Source organism: Halichoerus grypus, chromosome 5 (assembly GCF_964656455.1).
Source record: "Halichoerus grypus chromosome 5, mHalGry1.hap1.1, whole genome shotgun sequence".
NCBI classification, from domain to species: Eukaryota; Metazoa; Chordata; class Mammalia; order Carnivora; family Phocidae; genus Halichoerus; species Halichoerus grypus.
The window spans coordinates 55,242,595-55,266,020 of NC_135716.1; the positions used below are offsets into that span (position 1 = coordinate 55,242,595).

General features: G+C 33.3%; 1 long non-coding RNA gene and 1 pseudogene across 1 annotated transcript in view; one reads left to right on the forward strand and one right to left on the reverse strand.

Moving 5' to 3' along the window:
- Nucleotides 1–23,426, reverse strand: part of LOC118555401 (uncharacterized) — a 294,515-nt gene that overhangs the window by 75,013 nt on the left and 196,076 nt on the right. The window contains exon 4 of the long non-coding RNA XR_013447506.1: nt 5,223–5,357. This is a non-coding gene — a long non-coding RNA (uncharacterized LOC118555401). The remainder of the gene's footprint in view (nt 1–5,222; nt 5,358–23,426) is intronic.
- Nucleotides 12,102–12,737, forward strand: LOC118555399 (calcineurin B homologous protein 3 pseudogene; annotated as a pseudogene).

The window sequence follows — 23,426 nt, forward strand, 5'->3', positions numbered from 1 at the left end:
AGAGAAAAAGCAACAAACGACGCCTAAGCCACGCATTAGAAGAGAAATAATTAAAATTAGAGCAGAAATCAATGAATTAGAAACCAGAAACACAGTAGATCAGATCAATGAAACTAGAAGTTGGTTCTTTGAAAGAATTAATAAGATTGATAAGCCACTGGCCAGACTTATCCAAAAGAAGAGAGAAAGGACCCAAATTAATAAAATTATGAATGAAAGGGGAGAGATCATGACCAACACCAAGGAAATAGAAACAATTATTAGAAATTATTATCAACAACTATATGCCAATAAACTGAGCAATCTGGATGAAATGGAGGCCTTCCTGGAAACCTATAAGCTGCCAAGACTGAAACAGGAAGAAATTGACAACCTGAATAGGCCAATAACCAGTAACGAGATTGAAGCAGTGATCAAAAACCTCCCCCAAAACAAGAGTCCAGGGCCTGATGGATTCCCTGGGGAATTCTACCAAACATTCAAAGAAGAACTAATACCTATTCTCCTGAAGCTGTTTCAAAAAATAGAAACAGAAGGAAAACTTCCAAACTCATTCTATGAGGCCAGCATTACCTTAATCCCCAAACCAGGCAAAGACCCCATCAAAAAGGAGAATTTCAGAACGATATCCCTGATGAGTATGGATTCCAAAATCCTCAGCAAAATCCTAGCTAATAGGATCCAACAATACATTAAAAGGATCATCCACCACGACCAAGTGGGATTTATCCCCAGGATGCAAGGGTGGTTCAACATTCGCAAATCAATCAATGTGATAGAACACATTAATAAGAGGAGGGAGAAGAACCATATGGTCCTCTCAATTGATGCAGAAAAAGCATTTGACAAAATACAACATCCTTTCCTGATTAAAACTCTCCAGAGTATAGGGATAGAGGGAACATTCCTCAAGCTCATAAAATCCATCTATGAAAAACCCACAGCGACTATCATCCTCAATGGGGAAAAGCTGAGAGCCTTTCCCTTAAGATCAGGAACACGTCAAGGGTGCCCACTCTCACCACTGTTGTTCAACATAGTACTAGAAGTCCTAGCAACAGCAATCAGAGAACAAAAAGAAATAAAACGTATTCAAATTGGCAAAGAAGAAGTCAAACTCTCTCTTTTCGCAGATGACATGATACTTTATGTGGAAAACCTAAAAGACTCCACCCCCAAATTACTAGAACTCATCCAGCAATTCAGTAATGTGGCAGAATACAAAATCAATGCACAGAAATCAGTTGCTTTCTTATACACTAACAACGCAACTGTAGAAAGAGAAATTAAAGAAATGATTCCATTTACAATAGCACCAAAAACCATAAGATACCTCGGAATAAACCTAACCAAAGAGGTAAAGGATCTATACTCTAGGAACTACAAAACACTCATGAAAGAAATTGAAGAAGACACAAAAAGATGGAAAAATATTCCATGCTCATGGATCAGAAGAATAAACATTGTTAAAATGTCTATGCTACCCAGAGCAATCTATACCTTCAATGCCATCCTGATCAAAATTCCAATGACATTTTTCAAAGTGCTGGAACAAACAATCCTAAAATTTGTATGGAATCAGAAAAGACCCCGAATCACCAAGGAGATGTTGAAAAAGAAAAACAAAGCTGGGGGCATCATGTTGCCTGATTTCAAGCTATATGACAAAGCAGTGATCACCAAGACAGCATGGTACTGGCACAAAAACAGACATACAGACCAATAGAACAGAATAGAGAACCCAGATATGGACCCTCAACTCTATGATCAAATAATCTTTGACAAAGCAGGAAAAAACATGCAATGGAAAAAAGACAGTCTCTTCAATAAATGGTGCTGGGAAAATTGGACAGCCACATGCAGAAGAATGGAACTCGACCATTCTCTAACACCATTCACAAAGATAAACTCAAAGTGGATGAAAGACCTCAATGTGAGACAGGAATCCATCAAAATCCTAGAGGAGAACATAGGCAGTAACCTCTTTGACATCGCCCACAGCAACTTCTTTCAAGATACATCTCCAAAAGCTAGTGAAACAAAAGCAAAAATGAACTTTTGGGACTTCATCAAGATAAAAAGCTTCTGCACAGCAAAGGAAACAGTCAACAAAACAAAGAGGCAACCCACAGAATGGGAGAAGATATTTGCAAATGACACTACAGATAAAGGGCTGGTATCCAAGATCTATAAAGAACTTCTCAAACTCAACACCCAAAAAACAAATAATCAAGTCAAAAAGTGGGCAGAAGAGATGAACAGACACTTCTCTGAAGAAGACATACAAATGGCTAACAGACACATGAAAAAATGTTCATCATCATTAGCCATCAGGGAAATCCAAATCAAAACCACACTGAGATACCACCTTACACCAGTTAGAATGGCAAAAATGGACAGGGAAAGAAACAACAAATGTTGGAGAGGTTGTGGAGAAAGGGGAACCCTCTTACACTGTTGGTGGGAATGCAAGTTGGTACAGCCACTTTGGAAAGCAGTGTGGAGGTTCCTCAAAAATTTAAAAATAGAGCTACCCTATGACCCAGCAATTGCACTCCTGGGTATTTACCCCAAAGACACAGATGTAGTGAAAAGAAGGGCCATATGCACCCCAATGTTCATAGCAGCAATGTCTGCAATAGCCAAACTGTGGAAAGAGCCGAGATGCCCTTCAACAGATGAATGGATAAAGAAGATGTGGTCCATATATACAATGGAATATTACTCAGCCATCAGAAAAGATGAATACCCAACTTTTACATCAACATGGATGGGACTGGAGGAGATTATGCTAAGTGAAATAAGTCAAGCAGAGAAAGTCAATTATCATATGGTTTCACTTATTTGTGGAACATAAGGAATAACATGGAGGACATTAAGAGAAGGAAGGGAAAAATGGGCGGGGGGAATTGGAGGGAGAGATGAACCATGAGAGACTATGGACTCTGAGAAACAAACAGGGTTTTAGAGGGGAGGAGGGAGGGGGGATTGGTTAGCCCGGTGATGGGTATTAAGGAGGGCACGTACCGCATGGAGCACTGGGTGTTATACGAAAACAATGGATCGTGGATCACCACATAAAAACTAATGATGTATTGTATGGTGACTAACATAACATAATAAAATTAAAAAAAAAAAAAGAAAAGGTCAAATTGATCACTGTCATGGAGTCAGTCAGGGGCAAATCTTGCTGGCTCAGGGCAGTCCTTATTGCTTGAGGGGGTAGTTTTGTTCCCATCCAGGGATGCTTTGCCCTCAGGGACTTCCGCCTAAGCCAAGAGACCAGCTGGAAAGAACAACCCAATGGAGGCAGCAGAAGTCCTCTTTCAACCTTTTTACTGTAACTTATCCTATGCATCTCTTTCATCTAGCTGTTCCTAAATTATATCTCTTTACAAACCAGTAATCTAGTAAGTAAAATATTTCTCTGAGTTCTGTGAGCGGCTCTAGCAAATTAGAACCTGAGGAGGGGAACGTCCTATCTACAGCTGGTTGGTCAGGAGCACAGGTGACAACCCAGACTTGCATCTGACCTCTGAAGTGGGGGCAGGGGGCTGACTTATAGGACAGAGCCCTTAACCTGTGGCATCTGATGCTATCTCCAGGCAGATAATATCAGGATTAAATGCTTGGTGGTGTTGAACAAAAGCACACATCAGAACTAATAAGTACATGACAAGATGATAAGCCAAGAAATGTAAATTAAAACTACAATGAGATACTATTTCTTACCAACTAGATGAGCTTTCAGAAATAGGACTAATAATAACAAACACTGGAGACAATGTGGAGAGATAAAACATTTCATACATTTCTGGGAGAATGTAAGATAGTATGGCCACTTTGGAAACAGTTTGGCAGTTTCTCAAAAAAAGTTAAACATAAATAACCATAGGACCCGGTACTCTTAGGATATATGAAAACATAACCCCACACAAAGATTTGTGCATGAATGTTCACAGCAGCATTATTCATAATAGCCAAAAAGTGAAAACAACCTAAATGTCCATCAGTTGATAGACAAAATGTGGTATATCTGTCTAATAGAATACCACTCAGCAATAAAAAGGAAAGAACTACAAGCCATACTACAATATGGATTAACTTCAGCAAACATTGCTCTAAGTGTAAGAAATTAGACACAAGAGACTACATATTGTATGGTTCCTTTTATATAAAATGTCCAACAAAGATAATTTCATAGAGACAAAAAGTAGATTAGTGGATACCAGGACTGGAGACTGGCATGGGGATGGGAATGAAGATGGATTATAAGTGGGCATGAATCTTTTTTGGAGAGATATGAAAATGTTCTCAAACTAATTTATAGTAGTTATTATATCAGTCGATAAGGTTACTAAAAAGCATTGAAATTGTATACTTGAAATGGGTTAATTTTATGACACTTGCATCTCAGAATTGCTAAATGTATATGTATATATAGCTTTTTGGTTTGCACATTATTACTTTTCATATCTTCCTATATAATTTGTGTTTTCTTAAGTTAAATCAAAGGGTGCAGGCTTCATTAGTTTGGCTTTTCAAAGCTGATTTAAGTGTTTTGTAATATTATGCATGGCCAAATTTTGGCATTTTTAAGAGGAGTATTTTTTATTATCAGTGTACGAAAACTTAAAAATTATACTACATATTGATAATATTATTAAGATTGTATGCATATTTATTTTTATTTATTTTTTATTTTTGTTTTATCAATTAACAAAAGAAAAAGAAAAAGAAAAACTTAACTTTTCTGTTATAAACGTGTTTCTATTTTTCCTTGGGTTTCCTGATGACTCATATATGCTTGGTTAATTATATTATTTATTTTTTCCCATTGCTTCTTTTTAATATTTCACTATATAAGCAATGCTTGTTTTCTTTTATGGAAGTTTGTGTTGTTTTCCTGATAATATGGACTGTTAATACATTTTCTAGTGGTCTTCCTTATGACTATTACTTCTAGCAGTATACTTAGTTATCTAAATCTTCAGACAGGCTCAATAGATTTCTTCTACTCGGCCCCAACCATTGCTTATTTTGTGTCAATCAGAAAAGATTAGGTTATACTGTGGTATAGAAGAACACAACCTTGCAGTGACTCATCACAACAAAGTTTATTTCTTGTTCAAAGTTCCCTACAGTTTGGGCATCTCTCCAAAGCAGCTGTTCACTATGTGGCAACTCAGAATCCCAGGCTGCTTCAGTCTCATGACGCCTACCTCTCAACACAATGCTCTATGGTCCATTCTTCAGGAAATGAAATCATGGAAGAGTCTTCCATCAGGAACTCAATATGTCAGCCCGGAAGTGACAGCAGTCATTTCTGTTGACATCCTTTTGGCCATAAGCTTGGTCTTGGGAAGGAGAGAGTTTTCCTTGTAAGTATCAAGAAAGAGAAGTGAGCAAAATACCTATTCGATGATTTCAACTCTATTATTTTATTTAGTATCTACCTTTATATCTTTAAATAATCATTCTCATTTTTATACTTTTATCACTTTGATACTTGATCATAAAATGAGTACTGATTATAAACTATGAGAAAACTAGACTATTTATTTTATCTTCCACTTTCTGTCCCCTTCCAGTCTTATCTTTATGATTTATATGATTTCAGAGATTATAAATTCCTCACTGTCTTTTGAAATGCAAGATCTATGTTTAAATCCCAGAACTTCTTCACAGACATATTTAATACCTATAATATATGACTTGGTATTATTATTTTTGCTCTTCCAATATAGAAGTACAATTAAAACACAAGGAAACTGATTAGATTCTAATCTTATTGGAATTAGTGTTTTGACTTTATTGTCACTCTTAGTCTTATTTCCATAATCATATTGTAAGCTCTTTGCAGTAGGAAGAGAAGTAACTTATTTTTCTATAACATCTAAGAAATAATGAGGCACAAAAAAATTATTTTTCAGAACTGTTTTGTTTTGTTTTAATTAGCAACATGTTCAGTTCTGAATTTCCTTTCAGAGGGAATTCCTGAAGTTTGGACCAATACAGACTAAATACATCAGACTAATAAGTGCCATGGTTACAAAATATGGTAAATGAAGGAGCATATGATTTCAAATTTAATTAGATTTTCTCTTACTATCACTATATAGAATTGGAATGGGAATTGGAATGTAAAATAATACATTTTGTTTTAAATCAATGCTTGCTAAATTTTATTCTCTTCATACTTTGGCTTTTCAAACATACTATTCAAATTGAAAACTTGTTGAAATAAATACATATGATAAAATGGTAGGAAAGCGTTAGATTGGAGCAGAGCAACAGTGCATAAATCACGTGATAGCAAATTCTCCTTACTAAGAGGACAGAAAGAAAAAAGTTATCCTATGGATCCTATTAGCTGTTAATGTTATATATCTTCATTATATAGATATTATGTGTGCATATAAGCACGTATATATGTATATGCACAGATCCTAAAAGTAAATGAGACATATCCATTCAAGTTATTATTTTAAAAATATGAAATGTTGCTTATCTACATTATTAAGCTTTCAAATTTAATACACAAAATAGTACTTTTCAATATTATACTATCAGATAACATTAAAATTTACTAACAACATTTTACGTATCAGGTACCAAACATACAAACAGAATACAAAGGATGTTAAATTTTATTCAACAATGTCCAATGTAACTTTGGAGGTTAAAAATAAAACTTCTGATTATTGAAATAATGACAATGGAAAGTTGAGAAATGCTTATGAATTGCAGAAAAGCTGTCTTTATTATTACAACAAAATCCACCAAGTTACCTATGAAAATATAATTTCAAAGTCTTACACTGCCATTTATTTCAGTGATGAATGAAATTTTTTTCATAAGGAAATGAGATATCATAGGGCTTAAGTTTTAATAAAATTTTTTATTGAAGTAAAACTTACATAAAGAGAACAGGATCTATTTTGTCAGTGAACAAAGAGATTTCAACAAATTTTTAGATGCTGAAAGGAGCATCACAGTCGATTCCATAGATGGGCTTTAAAACATATTAGACACAGCTGAAGAAAATATCAGTGGACTAGAAAATAATGGACAGAAGCACAGAAAGGCAAAATGATGGAAAATAGGCCAAACAATATAAACAATATAATATATGGCTTTGTATTGTGAAAATGTCTAACATGCATGTATTTGGAATCTTAGAATGAAAAGAGAGAAAAGACAGAAATTTTATGGAAATAAATAATATCAAAAAATTTACAATACTATTTATGATGTCAACCTACATAATCAAGAATCTCTATAATATTAAAACAAGATAAATAAATAACATTGTATTTAACTCTAACATACTAAACATTCTATAAATAAATCAAATAGAAAATATTCTGTGAAACAAACTGAGGTTTCTAGAGGGGTGGGGGATGGGGGATGGGTTAGCCTGGTGATGGGTATTAAAGAGGGCACGTTCTGCCTGGAGCACTGGGTGTTATATGCAAACAATGAATCATGGAACACTACATCAAAAACTAATGATGTAATGTATGGTGATTAACATAACATAATAATAAAAGAAAGAAAGAAAGAAAAAAAGAACAACTAAAGGGGGGAAATTAACTTATTTAAAGGAGAAAAATAAGACTAAATGCTGATATCTTAACAAAATTGATAGAAGAACAAAGGCCTGTGGAATAACATCAAAAAAATGTTTGCCCATTTTCCTCACTATGAACCAACTTTCTGTAATGTCCAAAATGTAAACTCATAAACTTGCACAGATTGGCCCTTCAAATTAAACACATTTTCTTATTTAGTTAAATTCAGGACCATGATTCAGGCATTCTCACAATAGCAATTTTTAGACTATTTTTATTCCCTTTGATTTGGGATATTTTAATATTATCTTTGGTTTATAAATCTATTTTATTTCTACTTCTCATATTCTAGAGTATAAACCCACATAATTGAACTAACTTTTAATTTGGCATTTTAAATTATATACTGTATCGTTTCTTCCCTGTACTATTTTTCTGAGCTCTTCTTCTCCAGGGCAGAAGTAAGTGTTCTCTCATTTAAGTATCCATCCCTACAGTACAGTATTTCTGTATTAATGTTGATTCCATTATTCTGAAACTTTTTAACCATGATTTTTCTAATAAACTGCAAGCTCTTTGAGAGCACAAATACTGCTTCTTCTGTTCATCATCTACCAAACTGCCCAGCACAGAATAAGTGCTCAATAAATGTATGATTTATAAATAAATGAATAAAGAAGTGTTAATCCAATCCCTACTTATTTTACACATTTTAAATATTCAAATGACTGTGGCTAATTCCCAATCCATACGCAGTGAGAGATTTAATCTTCCCAACGTATCTGATCAGGATTCCATGGAAGGGAATGCTATTCATTACCTAGTAGACTAAAGTTCATCTAATAAAGTAATACATGAAGAATGTCTTGTGCAATGAGTAAATAAAAGGACATGAATATTCTGAAAGAGAGATTCTATCATCTTTTCATAAACTGCTGCTGATATATTATAACCTTGTGAGGATCGATTCCATATATCAATTTAGAAGGCAGAGAAATTAGTAGCAGGGTTGGTCTCACTTTGAGGCAAAACAATTTCAAAAAAAATAGACTGCCAAATTTGCTGATTTTCCACCTCCATTCTTCTATTCATCCAGAAAGTGGGTGGAGAGTCAGTACTCTTAGGTTTTATACTGTTCTGCTTTTCTTAGGAGATGAAGCCTAACCATGCTGCCATAAAATATTAAAAGGATGGTAGAAGCAAAATGATTTATAAACAAAAATCTACAGAGGTCTCCATTCTTAGGGAGAACAGTATCTATAAATAAAAATCTATAAAAGTCTAATCCCAAAATAGTGTTTTTTAGATCTTCCTTTTAAGGGTGAATTATTTCTAAGTTTCAAAATAAGAATACCTTTCTACTCCATTTGTAATGTGCTTCTATTTCTTATATTTCCTTAAAATGTATTATCACTTAAATAAAACTATCAAATAACTTTTTGTCTGGTATTTGTGATTATAAGCTGTTTATCTCTTCACCATCATAAAATGTATTCTCTATATCCTGTCATATAAATTTGGGATCTTGATTTAATCAACTGAATTGTCAACCTGACAAATGGGGTCATCATTGAGACTGGTTCAGTAGGTCACACCATCCAGGTTCTATGTTGTGGGGGAAATGGTGAATTTACCTTTGAACAGCGATCATATTGAACAGCGATCATATATCTGGGTCTCTACTTTCACATAATTTATCTCTGATTTCTGAAATTCTTTGCAGAAGTAATGACTTACCACAATGTAAAAAAAGGAGACTCACATGTTCCCATTCTTCGGTATTATGAATGCGAAGCTTTTAGGGTTTTTGTTATTGTTGTTCCACAGTGACCTCAGAGGCCATGTGTTGAAGATGGAAGCCCCACAAGATTAAATGAATTTGGATATACAAGTCTGTGTCTCTGTTTGGAGGAAAGCCCGAGGCCACCTGTATTGGACTTTTTTTTTTTTAAAGATTTTTTTTTTTTTTTAATTTATTTTTTTGGCAGAGAGATAGCACAAGTAGGCAGAGTGGCAGGCAGAGGGAAAGGGAGAAGCAGGCTCTCCGTTGAGCAGGGAGCCCGATGCGGGGCTCGATCCCAGGACCCTGGGATCATGACCCGAGCGGACGGCAGCCGCTTAACTGACTGAGCCACCCAGGCGCCCCTGTATTGGACTTTCTAAGAGAGAAAAAAACTTATGTGATGCTAAGCTACTGAGGTTTTCAGGGTTTGTTTATTGCCCCATTGTACAATCCCAAATATTTTTTACTGAGATGTACTTGATATATAACCAATGATTTGGTATATGTACATATTGTGAAATAATCACCACAATGAGTCTTGTTAAAATTCATCATCACACATAGTTGCAAATTTCTTTCTTATGATGAGAACTTTTAAGATCTATTTCTCTCAGTAACTTTCAAATATACAGTAACAGTATTATTAGCTACAGTCACCATGCTGTACATTACATCCACAGGACTCATTGATTTTATAACTGGAAAGTTGTACCTTTGACCACCTTCTCTCATTTTGCTTACCTTCCACCTCCTGCCTCTGGCAAACACCAACCTGTTCTCTATATCTGTAACTTTGTGTGTTTTTTTCTAATTAGTTTGTGTTAGATTACACATATACGTGAGATCATATGGTATTTGTCTTTCTCTGTCTTAGTTATTTCACTTGGCATAATGCCCTCAAGTGTCATCTATGTTGTCCCAAATGACAAGACTTCCTTCTTTTTTTATGGCTGAATAATATTCCATTATTTATGTCACATTCTCTTTATCCATTCATCCATCAATAGACATTTAGGTTGCTTCCATCTCTTGGCTCTTGTAAATGATGCTGAAATGAACATGGGGTGCATATATCTTTTTGAGTTAGAGTTTTCATTTCTTTTGGATAAAAAAATAGAAGCAGAATTGCTGGGTCATATGATAGTTCTAATTTTTTGAGGAAACTCCATACTGTTTTCCATAGTGGCTGCACCAATTTACATTCTTACCAACAATGAACAAGGGTTCCCTTTTCTCCACATTCTCACTAACACTGTTATTTCTTGCCTTTTTGATAATAACCATCCTAACAGGTATGAGATGGCATCTCATTGTGCTTATGATTTACATTTCCCTGATGATTAGTGAGGCTGGGTACCTTTTCCTGTATCTGTTGGCCATCTGTATGTCTTCTTTGGAAAAATGTCTATTCAGATTCTCTGCACATTTTTTAATCAGATTGGGGTTTTTCTTTTTTTGCTATTGAGTTGTATGGGTTCATTACATATTTTAAATATTAATCCCATATCAGATAGATGATTTGTAAATATTTTCTCCCATTCATTATGTTGCCTTTTATTTTGTTGATTTCCTTTGCCATGCAGAGGCTTTTCAGTTTGGTGTAGTCCCACTTGTTTATTTTTGCTTTTGTTGTCTTGCTTTTGATAACAAATCCAAAAAATCATTGCAAAGTCTGATTTCAAGGAGATTACCATCTATGTTTTCTTATAGAAGTTTTGTGGTTTCAGGTCTTATGTTCAAGTCTTTAATCCATCTCCAGGTAATTTTTGTGTATGGCATAAGATGGTAATTCCATTTCATTGTTTTGCCTATGGCTGGCTGTCCAATTTCCCAGCACCGTTTGTTGAAGAGACTTTCCTTTCCCCATTGTATGTTCTTGGCTCCTTTACTTGAAATTAATTGACCACACATAAGTGGGTTTATCTCTTGGCTTTCTATTCTTTTCCATTGATCTCCATGTCTGTTTTTATTCCAATACCATACTGTTTTGATCACTATAGCATTTTAGTGTAGTTTGAAATTGGAAGTGTGATGCCTTCAGCTTTGTTGTTTTTCAAGATTGCTTTGACGTTATAGGGTCTTTTGTGGTTTCATACAATTTTTAGGATTGTTTGTTTTATTTCTATAAAAGAAATGCCCTTAGAATTTTGAAACAGATTATACTGAATCTGTAGATCACTTTGGGTAGTATAGATATTTTAATAATATTAATCCCTCCAATCCATGAGAATATAATATCTTTCCATTGATTTGTGTCTTCTTCAATGTCTTTGATCAGTGTCTCAGAGTTTTCAGTGCACAGGTTTTTGCCTCCTTGGTTAAGTTTGTTCCTAGATCTTTTATACTTTTTGATACAATTGTAAACCAAATTGTTTTTTTTTAATTTATCTTTCTCATAGTTCATTATTAGTATTACAGAAGCACAACATATTTTTATATTGATTTTGCATCCTACAACTTTACTGAATTTGTTTATTAGTTCTAACAGTTTTATTAGTTGTATGGTAGAATCTTTAGGGCTTCATATATGAAATATCATCTCATCTGCAAATAGTGACCGTTTTATTTTTTCCTTTCTGATTTGGATAACATATTTTTCTTGCCTAAACTGCTTGACCTGAGCTCACATCTGGCCCTGGTGTCCACACCATGTTGGATCCAAGGTCTGACCAGCTTCTGCAGAGCCAACACCATCCCAGGCCCTGTAAGCAATGCATTCCTCATGGTCCCCTCCATATGGCACCATGGTTGCTGCCTACTCTGAGTCTGAGGAAGTGAGTGAGCTTGTGGGCAATACGGGCTTCTCACTAGACCAGATCTAGTGGCTCAAGTGGAGGTTTAAGCAGCTAAATGGAGACCAGCCCACTATTCCTAAAGAGGACCTCAACAAAGTCCCTGACCTGGAACTCAGTCAGATTCTATCCAAAATCCACCATGACTTCTTGAGCAACAGGAACCTTGGCAAAAGGTCTATCTGCCTGGCTCACAAGATCAACTTTGAGCACTTCTGACCCATCATGTCATACTTCTGACCTGTCCATACAACCAAGGAGAAAGAGCAGGTAGGTATAGCAATGCTAGAAAGAAAAGCTGAGATTTCTGTTTTACACGTATGCAATGTCCACATCACCCTGGAATAATATGAAAATGTGGCCAAAGAGGTCTTGAGAAATTGCCACAAGGAGAAGGATTTTGCTCACTGCATTGCAGATGGGGCCATGGTGGTGGTGGCCAGCATCTGCATGGGGCGGATGGAGCATGATCAAGTGTAAGAAGGAGTCACCTTCAATGACTTCCTGAAGATCTTGCAGTGGATAGACATCAAAAACAAGATGCACGTCTGCTACATTAACACAGAAACCATTGCTCTTCGTTACTGACCCACCACCTCCCCAACAGAGAAATTGTACTTTGCCCCAGGGCAGCCTCCCCAGATGCATGGAGCAGCTGAGGCCCATTAGGCATCTTTTTGCTACAGCTCTGAAAGTTTTCTTGTTGGTATGTTCTTGTTTTATTACATATTGGGTTTGTTTGTTGGAGGTGGGGAAGGGGGGGAGGGAGACAGATAATTTTTCTTTTAGTTTAGAGGTTCTTGGCCCATGATAAACCAAATTCAGACCTAACAGGTTGGACTGCATATTTTCCAGAGATTCTAGACTTTGAGTAGGATACAGAAACTGGATAGAACATTGAGGTTGACTCCCTGTGAGAGACACAAGTGTATTCAGCGCATGAAAAAAAGGTTGCAAATGGATATTTAAGAGCAGTAAAGTGTAGACTGTAGCAAAGCCTACTATTTGCCCCTAATACTTAAGCATTTTCTTGTATATCAGTCGAAAAAAATGTTAGTTGAGCAAATGGCTCCCCATAGAGAGACTATATTTCTCAAGATTATCTACAGCTAAGTGTGGTTATGTGTCTAAACTTCTGTTCCATAGCATATGGGCAGAAGTTACATGTACAGTTTCTAGTCAGTGCCCTTAACACGAATAACCATGTCTTTCTATTTCTTCTTTCTGTAGTTGGAATGGTGATAAAATGGCAAAAACTGGAATAAGCTTTTCAGACCAGAAAATGGAAGCTAGATATTGAGGGTGATTAGCAACAAGGTGGATTAAGTCTGGGCTTCCGATGACTTCATGGAGAAAAGCCTTAAAAACAGAGAAATTTCTACATGAATAAAATCAAATAAAATAAATGAGCAGTAAACTTTCATAATGTTTAAGCTCTTGTGAACTATGGCTATTTGTCTCAATAGCAAAACCAACATCCTAACTAATGCCATCAGATTTTGGAGATTAAATTGGTTTACTATTCGGCAGGTAATTTATTTAAAAAATAATATCTATGATAAAGAAAAAAAGTCTTCAAATATATGGGCAAGAAAAAAAATGTCCACAAAGTGAATACAACCAGTCTGGCTTAAAAACCAGATCATTATGGGAATATCTTCCTAATGTTTTCTTGCCCAAAGGCTGATTCAAAAATGTTATAACCAGAAAAATTATTTTTTGTATATGAAAGAACTAAAAATCATTCTCAGCTGGGAAAGGACTAGAAAGGCCATATTACCCATACTATTCTACCAATAGTTTTTTTTTTTATTAAAAGTATACTTACCATATATGAATATGAATTGCATCATCCTCATTATATGTCAAAGTCCTAACCTCCAGTACCTGAGAATGTGATCTTATTTGGAAATGGTATCATCACTGGCATAGTTAATTAAGACAAGGTCATAGTGGAGTAGTGCAGACTCCTAATCTGATATGACTGGGGTCCTTATGAAAAGGGGAAATTTGGACACAAAACACACATACAGGGAGAACACCATGTGAAAATGAGGGCATAGATTGGAGCAATACATCAGAAACCAAAGAATACCAGAGTGTCCGCAGATAACCAGAAGTTGGGAGAAAGACACAAAACCAATCCTTCACAGCTCTCAGAAGAAACCAACCCAGCCAGCACCTTAATCTCAAACTCCTAACCTCCAGAACTATAAAGCAATACATTTCTGTTCTTTAAGACACCCAGTTTGTGGTACTTTGTTACAGCAGTCCTGGCAAACCAACACATTTATTCAATTGACATAGTAAGAAAATAAAGAACTAATGAATGGAAAATCCATCATATTAAAGGACTAATTGTGGGTATTGAAACTGGTTAAACTTGGAAATAATCTCTAAAATGATTATTGAAAATATGGTTACAGAACAGAATGCAAATGTCAAAATGCTATCTCAAAAGAGAAGTAATAACATTAAGAAAAAATATGCATGCCTGCACATGAATGATAACTCAAATACCTTTATTAACTCCAATTTGAAATGTTTGCCCTTAACTCAGAAATCTTCCTCCATAAATATATGAAAACAGAATTGTAAATATTTCTTTCACGAAACATGAGTGTATCAGTACACAAAACTGAAACAGCATTTACTCAGTAATAAAGCTTATGGTCACTGGAAGTGCACTTTGATTCTTAAAAAAACTGAGAAATTAATAAGTTGGACATGCGACCTTTATGATCTTTGGTTCTACTTCAGAACTTTAAATGCAAAGCCTTAAAATTTAAATGTTGTGCTTTGAAATTATTTTTAAAGGGTAATGTATAACTGAATGTACAAGCATTTTATTCATACTTGATTTATACAGCAGGTTTAATATTTATTCAACAAAACATTGCATCTAATAATGAGTACACTTGATGCTTTTAAGAGCTTACCAAATACCACCTAATTTTTTTTTAAAGGTGTTGGAATTCAACTCCAGTATTTAGCTCATTCCACTATGTGTCTCTCTGCTTAAAATAGGCTTTATTTGAACTGAAAAAAACAAAAACATTTTGTGAACTTTATACAAATATTTCATTTCATGTATATATTTATTATAAAAACAGAGTAGTTAAATTATTTCCTCTCACCTATTTCTTTCTTTTTCATGAAGCAGTTTATTTATTTATTTATTTTGTTCAGTTTGTGCTTCAACTCTGGGTTTTGTTTCCTTGAAATTCTTTCAAATGTAAGTAGATTCTCCTGGTGGTCCCAAGTGACAGAGTAACTTATTTCTGCAGTAGCAATATTTTGTTATTCTACTAAGCTCATGCAGTAACCTGAAACTGTTCAACTGAGTCTGCTCTAAATATAAGTCCTGCCTAACTTTCAACTTTTTATAAGCCTAAAAGGTTTAGATTTTTTTTTTTCCTTTTGTAGTCCCTCAGGAATTCTAAAAACGAAAACTTACAATCACTTTATACTTTAAACAAAAAGCTTGGCAGGGTTTTCACAATGTTGGTAAAATAAAATTTTAAAGTATAGTCTTCGCAAGTTTTGCTCAAGACCAGATGGCAGCATAAAATAAATTTAAAAAAAAGATATTTAACTAATGAATCATCCTTGTCACTTCCAAAAGGATTGTATAACTTCAGTTAATAAAACATTTAGTTGTGTTCATGTGAATGTTCGTTTTCTAAAGATATGTTACTATGCAGGTAACATTTATTTGGGAATGGTGATGAAGTAACCTGGTCACACTTTTGTTCCTATGGTGATCATTCTTATTTAATGAACATAATAATAAACCATGTTTTAAGGATCATTAAATTTTAAGTGTGAAAGCAATGAAGTTACTGTCTGTATGGAGGGAAGATTTTGTTTTTAAATGAAGACTTCTTTTTTAAAAGTGATTTTTTTTCTTTTCTAAAAGAAATAGCTTTATTTCATATTAACATGCAATAGGAAAAGTTGAATTTTCTGGAAGACCCTCACCCCCATTATGAATTTTATTACTCCATGCTGTAGTTCCAAGAGGTACTTGTTTGAATTGCAAAGTTATTGCCCTAATTTATAACTTTTTTAGTAATGAGTATGTTGACTGGGTCAATGATCAGGGTTAATATCCCCCTTATACTGAAAGAAAATTGAGAGACAGGATATTCATATTCTGGCTGTTAATTAGAATTATATAATTTTTTCATATTTATATCACTCATCCTTTTGTTTGTATCATTTTGTTTTATTTTAGTTATAGTTAATTTGTTAATAACTTTAGTTCCATTTATTCACTAAAGGCTAGGCTTACGTTTTCCAGTATGAAAAACCATTTAGATCCATTCAAAGACTTTAGAATCATTAATTATTTGATTTGAGATAAAAAAAATAGTTGTTTAATTTAAAACTTGTATTTCTATTCTTTTGTGCCTGTAAAAATTGTCGAAGTAAATTCTCAAAATATGAATGATGCCCAAAGTTTTATTTTGAATATATTTATTTTAAATGCATAGAAAAAAATATATATTATACAGAAATAGAAAATGTTAATGAGTAAGAGAAAAAGAAATCAATATGAGTGAATATACATTTTTAAAAAATGTTCTGATATGACAAAACCACTAGCAATATTTGATATATAAGTTTCATTTTTTTGGCTTCCTGTAACAAACAAAAAAACCCCTCAAAACTTCCTATTGACTGTGTAGTTCATTGTACTTGTATAAAATAGAGGTAATTTTACATGTTCATGACTAATAACCCATTTAAAAATTAAAATTCAGTTGATTTTGAATGCTTATTTTTAATCTTATTTCTAATATTAAAAGATACATACATATATTTATATATATATTCATCTGTAAATGGACAAGTGCTTAATTCTTCTATATTGCAATGCATTTTTTAGATTCTTGGGCATTCCCATGCAAATGCACAGGCCCAGATGAACTTAAATTAATGGAATTTCAGAAAACTCAAACATTTGAAGATGAGTTTTCTCCTGTATATTTTCACATCCTCAGCAATTATTTACTTATATTATTTTATAATCATGAGCATTTTGTGAGAGAGGACTGTTATTAAGAATTCATCTGTTCTTAATTTACTCCTTACCTAAAGCTACAGCACAGTGTTCTATTTGTAATATCAAGGCAATTGGTGTATGCAAAAGAGGACTGATATTAATTACAGAAAATTGTCATCAAATGGAAAAGAAAAATGAAGACTCTTATGGAGGCTTAATCCTGATTACAGCTTAAAATTGCTCTCTCCATTAACACAACGACACTCCCAACTAGCAAATTTTATAGAGGAACAAGTAACCAGATATTTTCCATGGGAGATCTTTTTCATTTTTATGCTTTTCTATTTCTCTTATTTCTGCCAGAATAGCAATTATTAACTTTTAAAATCTGGTGTAAAATTTCATTTCAAAAGTATTAAGAGATAAAGCTTACCTAATTATTAACATTTTTCATTTTTTACTATGCATACATTCAGTGGTTGTAAAACAGCAGCTACCAAAATCCACTAACACAAATATTTTAAATATAAATTTAACATGAAAAGATGGTATTACCCAATGTAAATAGTCACTACTTATACACATTTTAACCATGTGAATTGGATTAACTTCAAAGGATCAGAATGACGTTTGGTAAATAATCACTTCCAGTACATTAGTTTGCTGGAAACTTTGCATTTCGGAAAGAGATAATTCACCCCACTTTGGTGAACAATGTTCTCACTATAGAATTGAATTATTGTACAATCAGATCCAGTACACTGTATTCATAGGACACCTGGTTTGAGAAATTAAAAGTCTTTCAAAAACATTATCTTAGCTACCTTCACAACTTCATAGGCTGCATTGGCCACTCACTGGTCCATTCCATCATCTGTTCACCAATTCACTAAGTTTATACTAACCTTACCTCCCTGGGCAAACTAGGATATGAATTTTCACAAAGTAGTAGAATGCAATCTTTGTACAGTATCACACACTATCAGCACATCTATTTACCCTTATATCCTGAGCTTTCTGCAGGCAACAGATAAGAAAACACAACTATCATATTGATGCTGAGGACAATAAAATTTTTAAAGCTTTTTTCATCAATAAAAAAAGAGAAAAGTGCAATAATTTAAAAATAGTTTTGTACTTTCCAAGAACATCATATAGTTAACTTTTTATATTATATATTGGGTTTCACCTTAAAACCTTTGAGATTCAATCTCTTTACTCAATAGCTTCAAGGTGTTCACCTATAATTTCAATGTCACCATTTCCAGTTGAGAATATGATCAAGCAGGAATCAAGGAGAAGGGCTATGGTTAGAGAAAATGATATCCAAGTCCTAGTCTTTTTGGCTAATGCCTTTGTTCTACAATTTTTGGGGGGGGGAGAGAGGGGGGTATGATATACCTTTTATTGAGATAAATTAATATATCACAACTGATCTACCTTAAATGTACAGTTCACTGAATTTTAATATATTTATAGAATTGTACAACTATACTATGATCTAATTTTAGAAACATATCCATCACCCTAAAAAGAAACTTTGTGCTCATTTACAGCCACATCCCATTACCACCCTTAGCATTGGGAAGCCAATAATCTGTATTGTCTCTATAGATTTGCCTTTTCTAGACATTTCACATAAAAGTAATCATACAATATGTGTTTTTTCATGGCTGACTTCTTTCACTCAGCATAATGTTTAATAGGTTCACACCTGTTAACATATATCAGTACTTTATTCTTTTTATTTGTTCCTATGCTTTTTACATGATTTAAGTACTTTTGTTTCTAATAAAAGTAGCTCTGTGCTTTTTACTTCTTGGACTACTTTTTGATGGAACTGTTGACCTAAGACAGATAAAACTTACATTTCTCTTAACTTTAAAAAATTAATGTATAAGCTACCATGATGAGGACAAAGAAAGGAAAATTTAAATAAGAAAAAGAAAGTTATAAAGCAGGTACTGGGGAGTAGTAGTTGCTTGAAGTTTCATTTTAAATAATTATTTTTATAAATGCCTTCTGAGATTAATTGTAGTTGTTGACTGTGTTTAAGCAGAATTATCTTTTATGGACAGGTTACTATTTATATCTTCAGTAGTAAGGTCCAATATCCTCCTCTTTATTTAAAACTTGAGTGTTTTTAGTCCCTCATATAAAATAATTGTGTGATCTAAAAAGATATATGGTGTTACCAGGACAAAAATTTGAAATATGTACAAATGTGGAGCAAATTTGCATACCACAAAAAGGATATATTTATTCTATAAATGTATAAATATTTATATATTCAAAAATAAATTTTATGAATGCTGTACTTGAAGGTTTATGATGGCTAAAGATTGGTATCCCAGGTCCTGGAAAAAACTGGGGGCAGAGTGAGTAATTGTCTATGTTAGTTCAAACACCTTTGTAGGCATATTTCAAATGGGAATTAGAACATTCAAAATGAAGCCTGTAATTATAATAACTGAGTTTGAAATGGACCTGTGGAAAGAAGGTAAAACAGAGAATGTAAGAGCTTCACATATTTGTGGAAAAAAATGCTAGTACTGTTACAAATAGAATATAAAAATGAAGACTTCATTGAAAAGAAGAGATAATTTTTAGACAGAAAAAAGTGTGTAATTTAAGATTGTTATAATATGTATATTGAATTTGTTAAATAAAGTAAGTAAAAATGAACATTAAAATGTTTAGATTACCTTTAAGAGCTTTTTGTTTTCTTTAAATGAGGTCAATGACTGATACAAATTTTACAGATGATGTGTAGGATTTGAATCCTGTAAATTTGGCATAGATTATGTAAAATGTGCAATGGTAAATATTTTAACACTAAAAATAAATTTTAAGCACTAATTCAAAAAATACATGCACCTGTATGTTTATTGCAACATTATTTAAATAGCCAAGATATTGAAGCAACCCCTGTCTATCCATAGATGAATGGATAAATATATGGTATAAACACACAATGGCATATTGCTCAGCCATAAAAAAGAATGAGATCTTGCCATTTGCAACAACATGCTAGAGGGTATAATGTTAAGTGAAATAAGTCAGAGAAAAACAAATACTATAATGATTTCATTAATATTTGGAATTTAAGAAAAATTAACATACAAAGAAAAAAGAGACAAAAAAACCTCTTAAATACAGAGAACAAACTGGTGGTTGCCAGAGGGAGGTGCGTGTGAGAGCGAGTGAAACAGACAAAGGGGATTACAAATACATTTATCCAGATGAGCGCTGAGTAATGTATAGAATTGTTGAATCATTATATTGTGTATCTGAAACTAATATAGCAGTATGTGTTAATTACTTCAATAATTATTTTAATTAAAAAGAAAAAAATCATATTAGAAAAATAGACATTTGGTAGCAGAATTTCTCACCTTGGAGGAGACATACACACACACACACACACAAAACCTTTGAAAACCATTTATAGGGTGAAAGATCTGTATTACTTTCCAAATAATGGCAGTATATATTTTAAAAAATACATTTGATATATTTAAATTTGAATTATCACATAATCCATCTAGATGGCATTAGACTAAAAAATTTCATAATAATAAACCCATTCCATTTTTCCTTTCAATTAAATGAATTTCATACATCTATAAGATGCTATAAAGAATATCCGAAGTCTTTCAGTACAGAATTTCTACATCATTCCTACTATGAAAAATGAGTTTGTATTCCTGGTATTTGCTATTATAACAGACTTCACCTTAGATTAAGCATCCTGTTCCAACAAATTATGTGAACACCTTATCTGTGTCAGATACTATGATAGGGTCTATATTTACTTTGGAAAATAATATAAAGTATTTTCCCTGAGGGAGGAAACATAGTGTAATACTTTAAAGCATCACTTCTAAAGAGAGATTCCCTGGGTTCAAATCCTGTCTGGTATCCATTAACCTATAACCATATATTGTTTATTTAACAACTCCAAGCCTCAGTTTCCAAAGCCATGAAGAGATATTTTCTTCTTCCTATGAATGTTGTATGAATTTAAAGAAGAAAGAATAATTCGCACATTGTCTGACATATACAAAAAACACAGTGGTATGTTTAAAACAAATAAAAGCAATTCCCACTTATTTACTAATGGTGTCTCAGAATCTAACCAAGTCTGATATAAATATTTATTCCAGAAGAAACTTTAAACAGGGAGAATGATATCCATAGTTTTTATAAAGACTCGATTGACAACTTCTAATATAAATCCTCTTCATAAAAAATAGGCCAAGTTTATTTGAATGCAATAATTCAAATGTAGAGACTACAATCAACAGAAACTAAATCAGTGAAGACTTAATCAGAATATAATTTGCTGAATATCACTAAAAGCTGGATTTGTCTTTGATGATGTGGAGAATAAGAGCCTCAAAAGAAAGCTTGAGACATTATGTTTTTCAAAACTTGACTCATTCATTATTCACTTATTTATGAATTTGATTCACATTTATGTATTGCTTACTATGCAATAGGCATTCTCTCAGGCATTGATATACAAAGGTGAATGTATAAAAAATAAGAAAGTAAGTACACCATTTTTGGTAATATTAGGTATAGCTAGAGATCACTTGGCAAAATAATTTTTATTTCCCCCGGAATTTACTTTATACTTCCTTGTAAGATCTGATTCTTTTCAATGACGTATGAATCAAATGAAATGTACAAAAAGGATCCTACTAAAATAAATTATTTTTTATAATTACATTTAAATAACATATAAATGTATTGTTTTCCATGTATTGCAAATATTTTGTAAATACACTTACATATTCTCTGCAAATGAATGTAAAAATGCTTAGTGTACTTTATTATTATTACTGAATCTAGCCTTATGTCCATCAGCAAATTATGCATTTCGTAAGGAATAAAGTGATGAAATCTTAGGTTAGAATATCATAGGTAGTAAACATCACCCTGAATAAAAACTAAGCATACCCAGAGACTTCATATCAATGATGGTTGAGCTAGCTTGGGAAGATAATATACTTGGAAGAGTATATCATTTGTACTCTAATGTAAGTAACTTATTTAAGAAATTCTGACCAGAAGCTTGGTAATATACCAACATTTCGATGGATTCAGGAAAATATGTACAAAGGTACAAGACAGAAGAATACTAGATCCCATATCCATAGTAATGTATCTGACTGCTCAGAAAGGGAAAAAAGGGGGAGAAAGAAGAAAGCTAACCGTTACCACTTACTGGGTGGGAAAGAGAAAAAGAATAAAGTCTGAAGAGGTAGAATAACATAAGTCATGAAGGATCATATATGTCATGCTAAGAATTTTAGACATTCTATTCAAGATGTTGACATCTGTTGACATTCTTCAGAATGAGAATGACAGGACATGTGATTTTGAGTTTTAAAATATTAGTACTTTCTTAATAGTGATGAAGAGGAATCCACAGGGTACAATACTAAAGATGAGAAAACATTTAAGAGACTTGTAAAATAAAGTGATCCATATACAAAACAAGAGTAGTTAGAACTTTAGCAAAAGTATTGTGTGATTTGTCATTAATTTTAAGTTATGTGGATAAGATGAAAAATGTACCTATGGGATATTAATGTGACATGGCCATTTCTATTTGGAAAATAATGAATAAGTAACAAATTTTGTTTGTTTCTAGAATTTCCCTGAGCTTTTAAAGATTAATGTATACTAGGAAGAAATATATCTGTCTTTGTTTGCAGATGACATGATAGTTTATGTAGAAAATCTAAATAAATAGACAAAAAGAAAAAAACCCTCCTAGAACTAATAAGTAATCATAGCAAGATTGCAAGATACAAGATTAATATACAAAAGTCAAACATGAAAAAATGCTCATCACTCAGCATCAGGGAAATACAAATCAAAACCACAGTGAGATACCACCACACAAGTCAGAAAGGCTAAAATTAAGAAGTCAGGAAATGATAGATGTTGGCAAGGATGCAGAGAAAGGGGAACCCTCCTACACTGTTGGTGGGAATGCAAGCTGGTGCAGCCACTCTGGAAAACAATATGGAGGTTCTTAAAGAAGTTGAAAATAGAGCTACCCTATTACCCAGCAATTGCACTACTGGGTATTTACCCCAAAGATACAAATGTAGTGATCCGAAGGGGCACCTGCACCCCAATGTTTATAGCAGCAATGTCCACAATACCCAAACTATGGAAAGAGCCCAGATGTTCATTGACAGATGAATGGATAAAGAAGATGTGGGGTACACACACACACACACACACACACA